Raw genomic sequence first — 15,954 nt, 5'->3', positions numbered from 1 at the left:
TTTTATATATGTGTAATATATCCTTAAGATGAATTTCTAAAAGTGGAAATGTTAGATCAAAATGTATATACTTTTTAAAAGCTTTCTATCCTCACAGACTCTTACAATATACCCAGTGCTCCCATGACCAACTTCAGTAATTACCATTTTATGGCCAGGCTTGTTTTATCTGTATTTCCACCAACTCTTCCAACTCCATGTTGTTTTTGAAATAAAACCCAGATATATCATTTCAACTATAAAAATTTTAATATGTATCTCTAATAAAATATATCACAATTTTACAAAAAATTTTCACACCCTAAAAAAATTGAGAGTACTGCCTTAATGCTATTACATATCTGATAGGCAGTGTTCTTTCTGATTGTTTGATGAGTGTCTGTTTCATGAATGTCAATTTTTTAAAAGTTAATCAGGATCCAAATAATGTCCAAAAATTGTAGTTGATTGTTGTTTTTTAAGCCTCAGTCTATGTGTTCTCCTTTATCCTTGTTTTTGCCTTCAGCAATTTAATTTTTGAAAAAGCTATTTTGTTTGCCTTAAAGTTTCTTAGACCTTGGTTTTTGCTGACAGATCCCAGTGGTCAGTTTAACCTGCTCCTCTATCCTTGGTATTTCCTATAAGTTGGTACTTGATATCAAGGATACATTGAGGTTCAATTTTTGTTGTAAGTGGTTAATATTGAGAGGCATAGTATTTAGGTGTCTTTTTATGATGTAGCAGCCATTGATGTTCAATTGGTAAATCTGTTAATAGGGACTACAAAATGATATATTATTCCTTTTCCCTTTTTTAGCTAGAAGCTAGAATACTTTTATAAAGAAAAACATCCCCTAAACTGCTGTTTGGTTACCCGTGTAAAGAAAGACAAGTTTCCAAAATAATGAGCTGGTTCTCTACCCTACTGCCATGGTAACCAGTGAGTTTAGGGTGGTGTGTATGTGAAACATATTCAGTACATTTAAATCTATGTAAGCTGTACTCTCATTGATGCTCAGATTGTCCCCTGTGTGGTTTGACACAGGAGTGTCAAAAAGGACACTTGTCTTTGATCACTGGTCTGGTGTCTGCCACAGTAGGATGTCGCAGGCTCGTCTTTTTCATTTCCCTAGTTCCCACCTTGATGTAGCCATTTTCTAAGGAGTCTTTTTTCTTTCTGGTAATTTGGTACTTTCCAAAATGGTATTTAGAAACCACAGTCGCTAGTTGTACGTCATTCTGCTGTTTGGACATTTTTTTATATAAATACACATTTTAGGCCATTTTGTATAAATCACTCAAGTGCCTTCAGGAAGATTATGCATCTATGCATCTGCCCACTTTACAAGAGATCCCAAAGCACCACATGAATTCATCTAATATTTATTGAATGTTCACCATTGGCTGGGTGAAAAATGGAAAAGTCACTTTTGTTTTTTCTTTCATTCCTTTGATTATGATGAATAGAGGTGACCATTGTTCACATAGTTGTTGACCACTGATTTTGCTTTCAGCATGGTGCCTAAAATATAGTAGGTGCTCAATAAATATTTGTTAATTGAATAAATTAATTGTATATCCAATGCTTTATTCACTTAATATTGAGGTAGTCATATTTTTCTTTCTTAAGAGAACTATTTTTGAGAGGAACAAATGTGTACAAAATTCCTAGTACAATGCCTGAAATTCACCAAGTGTTAGTTGCCTGCCTTGTTGTTTGTGTCCATTGTTATTTGTGCCTCTGATTGGGTTTATTTTTCTATTTTAAGATAAAGAAATGGAGGGACTTCCCTGGTGATCCAGTGGCTAAGACTCCACACTCCCAGTGCACAGGGCCCGGTTCAATCCCTGGTCAGGAAACTAGATCCCACATGCTGCAACTAAGACACAGTGCAGCCAAATAAATAAATAAAAATTTAGTTAAAAGAAAGATAAGTTGAGAGTCAAAGAGACAAAGTAGTTTACCCAAGGCCTCTTAAGTGGAAAATCCTAATTTCAAGGACAAGGGCAAGACAGGGTAGAGTTTCATGTGTACAGATTTGAGTGTATGACTGAAAAGGAAAAAGAGCAATGTTTTTTCAGATCATCTATAAATTTCAGTCTGAAAAAACACTGGTGGCTCAGATGGTAAAGAATCCACCTGCAATGCCGGAGATCTGGGTTTGATCCCTGGGTTGACAAGATCCCTTGGAGAAGGCACTCCAGTATTGTGGCCTGGAGAATTCCATGGACTGTATAGTCCGTGGGGTTGCAAAGAGTCAGACACGACTGAGTGACTTTCACTTATAAATTGCAGTCAGTTCATGGCCCTAACAGAAAGTGGAAATGCTAGGAACAAAAGGATGAAAGAACTTAGTAAGATTTTTGTTTGTTTTGTCCTTAAAGTAAAAATGCCCAAATAGAATACAGAGAATATAGGAAAATGGGAGGGAAAAACATTTACCTTAAACATAAATGTTACCATTTTTGCACACTTCTTTCTAGCTTTGAAGTTTTTAAAAATTCAAACTTTGTCTTTACTATGGAACACTTCAAACATACGCAGAAGTAGAAAGTATAGTAGAATGAGCCCTCATATTCTCATTACCCTGCTATATAAACCATCAGCCGAGGGACTTCCCTGGCGGCCCAGTGGTTAAGACTTTGCTTTCCAATGCAGGGGGTATAGATTTGATCCCTGGTTGGAGAGCTGAGATCCCACATACCTTACAGCCAAACAGAAGCAATATAGTAACAATTTCAATAACTTTTAAAAACAGTCCACATCAAAAAAAAATCTGAAAAACAGTCAACCCGTGGCCAGTGTTGTTTGTCTGTACTCACATCTACTTCCTGTTTCATGGGATTCTTTTGAAAGCTGATCTCAGATGTTATATGATGACATCTGAAAATATTTCAGTAATTATCTCTTAAAGAGACTTTTAAAAAATATCAGTAAGAATTTCTAATCCTGAGCCTCTAGTAGAAAACAGTAAAATTTTCTACCAAACCCATTTTAGCTGATTCTCACTGTGATGGCAGAAAAAGTTGTTTCATATGCATAGGAGAATTAGGGATTTAGGACAAGGCTTTCCTAGAAACAACATTCTCTCCTATTTCTCTCTTTTCTTTTCAAAAAGAAAAATTACCAGATGTGATTGTGAAATGTGAAGGGTTTTTTATTGTTTGTATTAAAAATAACTGACATGGTACAAGTTTTACCCATAATTCTAAATCTTTGATGTGTTTAGAATTGCATTTGCTACTCTGTTCTTAGGAGGCAGTCAGATACCTGTTGAATGACTGAGTTAATAAAGTAGGCAAGTAATAGAATATTTTTATGGTGAGGAAAGATGTAGGTGGGGAACTTTCCCTTTAAAAAAAATTTTTTTAAGATAAATATAGATATGAAATTACTCACTTAGAAGTCACCATGCCTTAAACCTTGGCTGAAGAATTTCACAAGTAATTCTGAAGAATTAACTTTTTTTTTTTGGCTAGGCTGTGTGGCTTGCAGGATGTTAGTTCCCTGAACAGGGATCCAACTCAGGTCCCAGTAAAAGCACCAAGCTTTAACCACTGGACCGCTAAGGAATTCCCAAGAATTCACATATTTTAATTTTGGAAATAAAGTTTGATATTTCATCTTTGTTAGATTCATAAGTAACATTAATGATGGGCCAGGTTGCTTTACTATTCCAGCTAGGAATCCCTCAGGCATCTCAAGTGTAATATCTAAAGCCAGGTTTACATTTCCACCACCCCCACCTTACAGCTCCAAAATCCTCTTTTTCTTCCACATTTCTAATATATCTTCTAACAATGTCCCAGTTGGTCTGGTCTCCCAAGCCATAAATAGACTCTTAGCTATGAGTTCTGGTACCTTATCTTCCACATTTGAAATATCAGCTTTAGGATCAGGTCTGGACTCTATCACTAGAAAGATATGATAACCTAGCTTCTCTAAGCATCTGTTTGGGGCTCATAATAGTACCTCATGGAGTTATCATGAAAACTTCAATGTGAAAACCTAGCAGAGTTTCCAGCACAACAATAAAATCAGAAAGAAAAGTCTGATGTTACATAACAATTCAAAGTTACTTTAATAATTGCAGGCATACCTAAATTGACCCACTCCTAGTCATACAAACAAGCTCCTCTAATTCAGTAAATGGCCCCCATTGCCCACCCTGATACCCAGGGACCCTCCTTGGCCTGCCTCTCCCTGGTTATTTTGAAATCTCTTTTGCTTCTATCACTGGGGCATTTCTGGAACACACACCCCTTTGGTGAGTACCATGAAGAGGCACTTTAGGGTGATAAGCCCTGAGGCCAGAATTCCTGAGTTCAAGTCCAAGTGCTGCTACTTTACTTGCCAAGTGGCCTTGAACCAGCTTCATAATTTGTGTCTAGGTAGTAATTCTTATGTGTGGATACAAATAATATATGCTTAGAGCGTGTCTGGAACATAGTAAAGGTTGAGTACATTTAATTCAGTTCAACTCTACTTACTGAGCACCTCCTATATGTCAAGCACTATTCTAGACCCTGGAGGTACAGCAGTGAACAACACAAACAAAGAGCCCCTCCTTCCTGCAGGTTGTATTCCAAATAGGGGAAGAGAGACCAACATCACAAGTCAATTTTGCAGTATGTTGGAAGGTGTTATGCAGTGAGGTGAAAAAAAGGGCAGGGCAAGGAGATCAGGAATGGGAGGGAGTTTGCAATACAGCGACTGCTAGTTATTGTCATCAGCAAGTATTTAATAATTGTTCTTTTATATATGTTAATACATATATGTGTTTCTTACTTATTAATTAATGAACTCATTACTGTTTATCATTTGTTGTTGTTGTTTAGCCGCTGAGTCCTGTCTGACTCTGCGACCCAATGGACTATATATATATAGACCACGAGGCTCCTCTGTCCATGGAATTCTCCAGGCAGGAATACTGGAGTGGGTTGCCATTTCCTTCTCTGGGGAATCTTCCTGACCCAGAGATCGGACCCACAGTCTCCTGCTTTGCAGGCAGGTTCTTTACCACTGAGCCACCTGGGAAACCCTTATTTATACTTGTGCTATGCTAAGTCACTTCAGTCAGGTCTGACTCTTTGTGATGCTCTGGACTGTAGCCCACCAGGCTCCTCTGTCCATGGGATTCTCCAGGCAAGAATACTGGAGTGGGTTGCTGTGCCCGCCTCCAGGGGATATTCCTAGGATCAAACCTGTGTCTCTTTCCTCTCCTGCATTGGCAGGTAGGTGGATTCTTTACCACTAGCGCCACCTGGGAAGCCCTTATTTATAGTTATTAAGTGCTAATTATTAAGTAGTATAATCAGTGATCATTGTTTATCATTGTTACAATTTTATTATTGCCTTAAGTCAGCCCTCATCATCTCTTATCTTTCCTCAGAAAGCTGTATCTAAAATCAACTATGTTCCATCAATAGTCTTCACTCACTTAAGGAATAGAGTGACCTAACTGAACCTTAGCTCTGCTTTGCTCATCAGCTCCAGCTCTTAGGCCTCCCTCTGGATCTACCTAAGTCACTTGCAGCTCATCCTCACAGCATATTGTGATTTCCTGTGACATAATGACACGAGAAAGGGACAAGTCACTCGGTGACCAAATCTGAAATGAGAGACAATAATGCTCTACAACCACAAAAATAACATGGTTCATGGTACATGGTTCAGGGTCATGACTATTCTTCTAGCTTCTAATACCCAAGGGGACGTGGGGACTTCCTCGGTGACCCAGTAGCTAAGGCTCCCCACTCCCAATGCAGGGGGCCTGAGTTTCTTCCCTGGTTAGGGTTACTGGATCCCACACACTGCAACTAAGAGTTTACATGCCACAACTAAAGATCCTGCATGCTGCCACTAAGACCCAGCACAGCGAAATAAATAAATATTTATTTTAAGAAAGCCTGACATGAAGAGAAAAGGTATCAGGAAAGACAGGAGATTTTCTTGGGCATTCTTTCACCTTCATTAGATGCCCAGAGTCCTGATGCAGGAACTGGAAGGAAAGATGCATCAGGCCTTGGCAAGCAAACACGTCCACCCTTGGGGAACATGGATGGCCTCTGAGGACAGAACCCTTGAAATCCAGAGGGCAGCCCCTGGCTCAGGCTCCCTCCTGGGGATGGTCAGGGTCTTGAGACACTTTAGCTGGGGGAGGGCAGAGAAGAGGCTCCCAGACTCACCTGACTGCCCCACCCTTCTTCAACCTGGGGGATCAGTCCTTACCCTCTGACCTGCATACATCTTTTCTGATACCCACACAGTCCCGCAGCTCTTTCCACTTTACACACACCAGCGGGAAATCAGCCCTCTCTTCCTTTCTCACCCACGATGCTGGGGATGTAGTAACAGCCCTGTTTTGCAAATGAAGAAACAGACTTGGGGTGGTTAAAGCAAAGCCAGCAACAGAACCAGGATCTGAATTCATATTGGGCTTAGTAGCAAGCCCAATAAGATAGCTCAGAGAGACAGTGAGAAAAAACTACAATAGGGACTTCCCTGTTGGGTCCATTGGTTAAGACTCCATCCTTCCAATGCAGGGGGCGTGGGTTCCACCTCTGGTCAGGGAACCAAACTATGATCCCACGTGCTGGCTGCATGGTGCAGCCAAAAATAAATAAAATTTTAAAATAATCTAAAATCCACAATGCGAAAAATAGGACAGTGGGAAATGGCGTGGGCAGTGGGGGTGGGGAGGCAGTGGAGGAAATGGGATATTGGAGAAAAAAATAAACAACCAAAACTGAATTTATATCTAAGGAGTGAAAGTGAAACTCACTCAGTTGTGTCCTACTCTTTGCGACCCCATGGACAATATCCTTCCAGGCTCATCTGTCCCTGGAATTCTCCAGGCAAGAATACTGGAGTGAGTAGTTGTTCCCTTCTCCAGAGGATCTTCCCCACCCAGGGATCTAACCTGGGTCTTCTCCAGCATTGCAGGCAGATTCTTTACCTAAGGAGCCATAGCCTAAACTGAAATCACAAAGATTTACTCCTATATTTTCTTCTCAGTTTCATAGTTTTAGCTCTTTGATCCATTTTGAGTTAGTTTTGGTATATGGTATGAGGAAGAGCCCAACTTAATTCTTTTGCCTGTAGATACACCATTTTTAATTACTATTCTTTCCTCTACTGTATGCTCTTGGCACTGCACTTTACTCTTACTATCTATCATCTTATTTTTGACCACAAGGTTCAGTGCCGGGCCAGCCGGCTAAGGAACAGGTCGAGGACGCAATCACCAGAGCACCTGAGAAATGAAAGACTCGAAAGATGGGGTTGAGAGGGACGGAGTCAGCTTGTGACTGATCCCGACGACTTTATTGAGGGGTAACATACATATATATGCTCACAGGACTCACCAAATTTTAGATCAAAGACATGCATACGTGCAGAACTGCAGACACTAGTTTTAGCTCATGAATTTTATCTCAACTCTTTAAGACTAGCAGAGGATGGCACTTGCGTCTTACAATCAGTTAAAGATTCACAGGAGCCTGATAATCTTGTCAGAGTCAGGAGAATGGGCAAATGGTGGCTGCAGCAATTTCCTTGAGGGAGGTGAGAAAGGCCGATTTGCACTTTAATAAATCAGGGGTGGCGGGACAGAGAGAGACCCTTTGATCTCTCCCAGGGCCTAGAAGGGGCCTGAGCAGTCAGGCCGGCTCCCCGCAGTTCAGAACTACCCCTGGTATTAGAAGGAAGGGAAGGAGGGAATGGTGACTACTAATACGCTTTTTGGAAATCTGCAGAAAAGTTTACCCTGTCAGTCAAAGTTCTGAGTTTAATTTCATACTGGCACTTCTGCTTAGTTATGAGGTGAAATTCGAGAGAATTTTATCTACTGCTAGAAAAAAGTTCGACTGAGTTTCAGCTACCAACTTTCGGTGCATTTTTAAAATAACTTTATTTATTTACTTATTTATTTTTGGCTGTGCTGGATCTTCGTTGGTGCGCAGGCTTTTCTTGAGTTGTGGCAAGTGGGCGCTACTCTCTAGGTGTGAGGGCTTCTCATTGAGGGGGCTTCTCTTGATGCAAAGCACAGGCTCTCGGCCACGCGGGCTCAGTAGTAGGAGTTCCCGGCCTCTACAGCACAGGGTCAATAGTTGTGGTGCACGGGCTTAGCTGCTCCTCGGCATGTGGGACCTTCCAGGACCAGGGATCAAACCCGTGTTGGCAGGTGGATTGTTTTTTTTTTTTTTTTTTACCACTGAGCCACCAGGGAAACCCTCAAAATCCAACTATACATGTTATCTGAACTAGTATTAATTGTGCTTAGAGTGAATGGTTTTATTGTTAGAAGAAAAAGATTAATGAAGAGATGTGTTCAAGTTCCACTGCTGGATCAGTAAACATAAATAATGGCAATGTTAAAAAAAATAAAATAAAATAATGGCAATGTTGAGGAAAAAACATTGATTCAGCAGACTTCTTAGAGCAACATTATCAAAGGAAAAAATACAAGACTTTAACACATATATACGGAATCTAGAGAAATGGTACTGAAGAATTTATTTACAGGGCAACAATGGAGAAACAGATATACAGAATAGACTTATGGACATGGGGAGAGGGAAGGAGTGGGTGAGATGTATGGAAAGAGTAACATGGAAACTTACATTACCATATGTAAAATAGATAGCCAATGGGAATTTGCTGTAAGGCTCAGGAAACTCAAACACGGTTTCTGTATCAACCTAGTGGGGTGGGATGGGGAGGGAGATAGGAGGGAGGTTCGAAAAGGGGACATATGTACACCTATGGTTGATTCATGTTGAGGTTTGACAGAAAACAGCAAAATTCTATAAAGCAATTATCCTTCAATAAAAAATAAATTAAAAAAATATAAGACTTTATCATGAAGATTATTTTTTAATGGTTTATCAAATATATAAAATTCAAGAAAAATGTCATGCCACAATATATTTCTCTATGTTATATTCTTATCAAAAAAAAAAGAATTTAATTAAAGATACATGAGGGACATCCTCAGTGGTCCAGTGGTTAAGAATCCATACAGTGCAGGGGCACAGGTTCGATTCCTGGTCCAGGAGGGAAAACCTCACTTGCCGCGGAGCAACAAGCACCTGTGCCACAACCACTGAGCCCGTGCTCTGCAACAAGAGAAGCCATAGCCACAGAAATCCCACCCGATGCAACCAGAGAGCAGTCCCCACTCCCCGCAACTAGAGAAAGCCCATACTCGGCAATGAAGAGCCTGTGGGCCATAACAAAGACCCAACATGGCCAAAAATAAAGAAATAAAAATTTGAAAAAAAGAAACATGGACATACAGCACACCCACCTGTTGCTGTGTCCAGAGGGTGCTGTGCTGTGCCGCCCAGATCACTGTTTCAGGACCAAGGCACTCAGTCCTTCGTCTGCTTGAATTCCCCCCAGTGCATGCTCTCAGCTAAAGGAAGATTTCTGGGGAGGGAGGTGGGAGGGGGGATCAGGATGGGGAACATGTGTAAATCCATGCCTGATTCATGTCAATGTATGGCAAAAACCACTACAATACTGTACAGTAATTAGCCTCCAACTAATAAAAATAAATGAAAAAAAAAAAAAAAGATTTCCATTTGCAACTACGTGTGGTGATGAATGTTAACTATACTTGTGGTGGTGCCCATTTTGCCATATATACAAATATCAAATCGTATGGTACACCTCAACTAACAGAACATTATGTGTCAATTATATCTAAATTTAAAAATAAATTTTAAAAAAGGACAAAAAGTCAAATAAATATTGCAATGTGATATTCGCTTTCTAGAGATGCCTTATACATGCACACATCAGAGATACTGTGAGCTTGGTTCCAGGCCACCATGATACAGTGAATGATGCAATAAAATGAGTCACACCAATTTTTGGTTTCCCAGAGCATATGAAAATTATGTTTACTCTATACCATAGTATATTAAGTGTACAATAGCCTTATATCTTTTAAAAGTACATACCTTATTTTTAAAATCCTTTATTGCTATAAAGTGCTAACCTTCATCCGACAATGCAGGGTTGTCACAGACCTTTAATTAGTAGAAACCACAATATCTGCAAAGCACAACAAAGTGAACCATAATAAAACAATGTACGCCTGTATCCAGTTACTGGTCGATCCTAGAGATTCCAGCCCCACTGTCTCAACGTGGAGAACTCTGAGAGGCCATCCAAGCCCCACAGCTCCCCTCGGCCTGATGTAGGGAACCGAGGAAGAGGCCCTCCCAGGGCCTGAGATCCAGAGCTTGTTGAGAGGGCATGGCTATGGCTCACGGAAGGGCAGAGAGAATGGTGGTGGTGGATCTTGCTGGAAATGTGCCATTTGGAACTCGTTGGAATGGAAATCCACTCTGGTGTGTCAAGGAAAGCTGTTTGAGGGCAAGAGTCTCACCCGAGGCACTCTGCTATAAAAGCACCCAAAGGGGACACTTCCCTGGTGCTGCAGTGGTTAAGACGCCATGCTTCCACTGCAGGCGGTGTGGGTTCAGTCCCTGGTCCAGGACTAAGATCCCACACAGCAGGGCTACGGGGGGAAAAACCAAAGCTATTGGCCTCTAGGTGCTACTTGGCTGCTCCGTACTTTACATTGTGCAGCGCCCTGGCTCAGGAGAAGCTGAGAACGCCGTGGGAGCCTGGTGCTACAAACTGCCCACACTGCAGGAATCGGGCATCAGGGAAGCCAAGCATGCTGTAGCAGCCTGGCCATCGAGCACAACAGAACCAGGACGCAGACCCCCCTTTCCACTCTGCAGTCCCCATCAACCTCTGCTGATGAAGCTTATCATCATGCCAACCGGCAAAGAAAAATCTTTTTTTAATGACCCTACATTCATTTTCACGAAGCAGACAAAAGGGCGAATTTAGAGCGAAAGGGCAATAAATCAGTAATCAGAACTGTCTACCTCTTGGACTAATTAATGTAGCACCCTCTACACACACGTGAACCCCTATACAACCACAAAATGCGAAACTTAGTCACGTATCTAACAAGATACAGCTGTCCTCCTTACGAATGAAGAAATTCTCCCCCTTTCCCCTAAGTGAGATGCACAGACCCCAAAAGTCACTGTATCCATTATTGGCTATATTAATTACTCCTCAAGTCACAGTCTGACTGAATACTAGTTTAAGGCTCAATTGTAAACTAACTTCCAACTACTTGCATATAAACTAAAAATGTATCAAGGAAAGAGGAGAAAATAGCATGTACAAACAAATACATACAGTAGGAAAATGGGTGACTGGCCTCTCCTGGTGGCTCAGATGGTAAAGAATGCCTGCAATGCAGGAAATCCAGGTTCAATCCCTGGGTCAGGAAGATCCCCTGGAGAAGGGCATGGCAACTACTCCAGTATTTTTGCCTAGAGAATTCCATGGACAGAGGAGACTGGCGGGCTATAGTCCATGGGGTCGTAAAGAGTAGGACACGATTGAGCAACTAACACACACAGAGGCAAATAAGAGACTTCAGTGGGGGCCAGTGGTTAAGACTTGGGGCTCCCAGTGCAGGGGGCCGGGGTTCAGTCCCACAATCCGCAACTAAAGATCTCGCCTGCCATAACAAATAGCCAGCAGAGTCAAGCAAGTAAATGTTTTTTTAAAATAGGCAAACGGGAACTATGGAAAGCCACTACAATATTCACTTTTGTAACCGGTCACAAGGCCATAATTGATAGCATCCTTCTTCCTCAGCCCATTCTGTATTTCCACCACCCTCAGCCAGAACCTCATCTGTTCCAGGTTCTTTACCTGGTGGGGTGATCTGTTTTGATTGTATCCTACTCACCCCATTGCTAAAGGAGGGTTCCTTTACCTTAACCTTATTTGTACTTACTTGCATTTGGTGTGACAAAGTGTCAGCGAAACAACTTAGGACTTGGCACTTTCACTGCTGAGGGCCCAGGTTCAATCCCTGGTCGGGGAACAAAGATCCCACAAGCCATACAGTTCAGCCAAGAAAAAAAAAATTCTATTTTGGGATATAGTGTATATAATTTTTCCATAATAAATCAACAGATAAGTTAGAACTCTACATCTCAATAATAAGAGCATATATCTCATCAAACCAAACCTACACTGCTGTGAAATATTAAGAAGCAATTCTTTTTAGGCCATTAAGTCTGACATAGATTTGATATAGTCTATTTCCTTAGAATACTAATACTGCAAACTTCACGATACTTTTCATTTATGTGAAATATCAAGATAATTTTATGAGGGAATTGCCTGGCAGTCCAGTGGTTAGGACTCCATGCTGTCACCAAGGGTTCAATCCCTGGTTAGAGAACTAAGATCCTGCAAGCTATGCGTACAATAAAAGGGGAAAAAAACACAAAATGATAATTTTATGACAGTTTAGTTTTATTTAAATTCAACTCTATACTCACAGGATTGAACATACCAACAGGATTATAAAAAGGCATTAGTAATCAGTACACATGAAACTGAAAAATTTGTAAAGGAATTACAAGCAGTGGAGCTATAAGTATGACCAGAAAAGATAGTGGAGCTATTAAACTATTGGAAGAATTACAGGAATAATTCTTTACATGACAAAACTTTGGCACCCAAAGGGATTCTTCTGAATCTTATTAGATGCATTGTTTTCAAAAGCATTAAGAATTGTTAAAATGAATCTCATCAAAGAGCTGAATCAATGAAATATTTTGTTCAAACACTGGAGCTATTATACTGAAATGTGTTGACTGGTTGGAATCAAGGTGAAGTTTTGCACATTGTCAGTCTTCTGGTTTCAACTGTTCTGGGGTCTATGTGCTTGAGGACAGCAGTTTTCAGGTCTGGTTCCTTACAGGAACAACTTAGGAAGGTGCGTCAGACCTTTATATCTTCAGGGAACTGGGTGTTGTGATTTTGTTATGTGACTGGTTTATAGTCTAAACTCTTACTGGCTTCCCAGTCCAACAGCTATTTCTTGTTTCTACATCTTCACATTTTCTAATTATTAACTTTTGAGCAAGCCTTTTGGGACTCTGGGGAGGACTGGGAGACTAAAGCAAAAGCCTTTTACTTCAAAAATCAGGGACACAGGGGCCTGTGTACAGTTTCAAGCTCCATATTACCCCTAAAAAAAAAGAACATTAATTCCTTCATATAATAAAATTTTCAGTCAGTGTTCACATTTCCCTGTTTGGTCATATTATTTTTATATTTTTTCTTTGTTGAAAATATATACATACTGCTTGTTCAAATCAGGATCAATAAATATCACTGAATAACTGCTGATTTCAGGAACAAGTTATCCTTTTATGTCTGGGGAAGACCGAGTATATTTTTGTACTTTTGTTGTGGTATTTGAGGGGTTATTTTTGTTTTGTATCTTACATGCATAAAATTTCCTTGGAAGGACACATAATAACACAGAATGGTTCCCTTGGAGAGGATCACAGAGAGTGATCAGAAGGAAGATTTTTCTTGGTATGCGCACTTGTGAATTTTAAGCCATATTGAACTCATGATCTACTCAACAACTGGGGAGTTAAAAGTAAAACGTTTTCTAAAGGCAAGTCCTAAAATATCATCAAAAGGGATTAGAAGAATGCGGGAAGTAGAGGTGGTGGGGTGCTGTTTTCCAGACCTGCCACAAGATGGCAGCAGAGTGACGGCAAAGCTTGGTTCTGGACTCTAGAAGGCTGCCTGGCTGCCTTCAGTCTCCCTCCCCATTCAGGACAGGCAAACGCTGGTAGGTCCCTGCCCACCACTATCCTGAGCTGTGACGCTGTAGCTGAGCTAAATACCCAGATTCCTGACCCACAGAGGCTGTGAAATAATGTTTACTGTTGTGTTACGCTTCCACATTTTGAGGTGATTTGTTACTTGGCAGTTAGATACTAGACTTCATACTATTCCACCAAAAAGTATTTGACTATGTATTTCTAAAACGTAGAGGCTCACTCTTAAAAAAAAAAAAAACCAACCACAATAGAAATAAAAGCTTATTTACTATAATAAAATATCCAAGCAGTCTAGTTAATGACACATGAAGTATTTGAATTAAAAATATTAATGTCTGCAATCTCTTTTAAAATAGACCAAAAAATTATATGGATGGATAGAGGTATAGATGGCTAGTTATGTGATAAGGCAAATGTAGCAAAGTATTTATTATAGAGTCTAGGTGGTGGGTATATGAGTGTTTACTAGAAGATTCCTTTACCCTTTCTGTATCTTTGAAATTTTTCATGAAATATTGAGGGAAAAATCAGTCACTGGGGCTTCCCTGGTGGCTCAGTGGTGAAGAATCTGCCCACCAATGCAGGAGACTCAGGTTCAATCCCTGATCCAGGAAGATCCGCATGCCAAGCAGCAACTCCCTCCGTTGGCCGTAACTGTTGAACCTGTGCTCTAGAGCCCGGAACCTCATCTACTGATCCCACATGCTGCAACTACTGAAGCTCAGTGCCCTCGAGCCTGTGGTCCACAACCAGGGAAGCCACTGAAATAAGAAGCCTGCATAAGAGAAAAGCAACAAAGACCCAGGACAGCCAAAAATAAATGTTTTAAAAGTCAATCATTGTTTAAATTTCCAATTGTCTCAAAAGTGTTGCAGTTTGTTTTGTTTGCCCATATCAAGATCCAAATAATATCCACAGGGTGAGATTAGTAAATATCTAAGTTCTGTGTTCTTCAAATCACAATATTTTGGTGCCTTTTTGTTATATCAATAAGTGTTCATGCTAATACAGGGCAACAGAGTTTACATCCCCCAGCTGGCTCTTGATCCTGAAGTTGAGCTCTTTAGTCTTGCAAGCTGATGAACCCAGTTCCTAAAGGAGACCTGAGTGATGGCAGCAGCAGCTTCTTTTTTCTTTTTAATATTTCTTTTTAGTTATTTATTTGGCTGTGCCAGGTCTTAGTTGCAGTACACAGATCTTCCTTGGAGCATGAAGATCTTTCTTTCTTTCTTTTTTTTTAGTTGCAGCATGCAGAAATTTTAGTTGTATCATGTAGGATTTAGTTCCCAACCAGGGACCGAACACAGGTCCCCTGCATTGGGAGTAAGGAGTCAGCCACTGGACCACCAGGGGAGTCCCAGCAACAGTTTCTGACTAGGGCTTCCTGACCAAGGTCAGTGCTACAGGGTGTGTTCTGGACTCTGTCCCTGCAGGGGCAGCTTCAGAGAACAGCCTTCTTAGGTCAGTTTTTACATGTCCTGAGTGTCAGTCCTATAGGACTAGCCTAAAAGTGAGGCATGTGTCCAGTGCCCCACCCTCAGAAGTGGGGAGTTTAATCCTCTGCAGTTGCCATCATGTAATTCCTTTTTATTTTTTATGTACTGCTGCTCATTCAACACACAGTTTTGTGATTTATTTATTTATTTATAGACTGCGCTGGGTCTTCTTTATGGCGCCCGGGCTTTCTCTAGTTGTGGTAAGTGGAGGCTACTCCTCATTGTGAAGCATGGGCTCTAGGTGCACGGGCTTCAGTAGTTGCGGGTACATGGGCTTAGTTGCTCCACAGCATGTGGAATCTTCCCTGACCAGGGATCGAACCCATATCGCCTGCCTTAGCAGGCAGATTCTTAACCACTAGACCACCAGGGAAGCACACCACCTTGTAATTCTTCAGGTCATCTGTGAATTTGTGTTTTGTGTTTTACAAGTGAAGTCTGCTGGGACAATGGAGCAGCCATCAGGAACTTAGAGCCTGACCTGTGTGCATTCTCTCTTCCCACCACTCTGTCTCCCTGAGACAGGTTCGGGCTTCAGGAGAGTCAAGGTCCGCTACACACATCCTGTGGCCTCTGAGGGCAGGGCAGAGTGGCAGCTACTCCCTCCTCAGCTGGCAGTCCATAGCATATTCAGCAGGTGACCAGCAGAGCGAGTGTTCTACCCACCATTAATCCCAGTTCTTGTGTCTTCTTGGAAGAGAGGCTGCATGCCCCTGTAGGGAGCAAGCCTGTGGGAAGGAGCTATGCCTTGTTTGACTTCTCCACCTCAGGCCAAGGC

This window comes from Muntiacus reevesi, chromosome 2 (genome assembly GCF_963930625.1).
Source record: "Muntiacus reevesi chromosome 2, mMunRee1.1, whole genome shotgun sequence".
NCBI classification, from domain to species: domain Eukaryota; kingdom Metazoa; phylum Chordata; class Mammalia; order Artiodactyla; family Cervidae; genus Muntiacus; species Muntiacus reevesi.
This window is presented reverse-complemented; position numbering follows the sequence as displayed.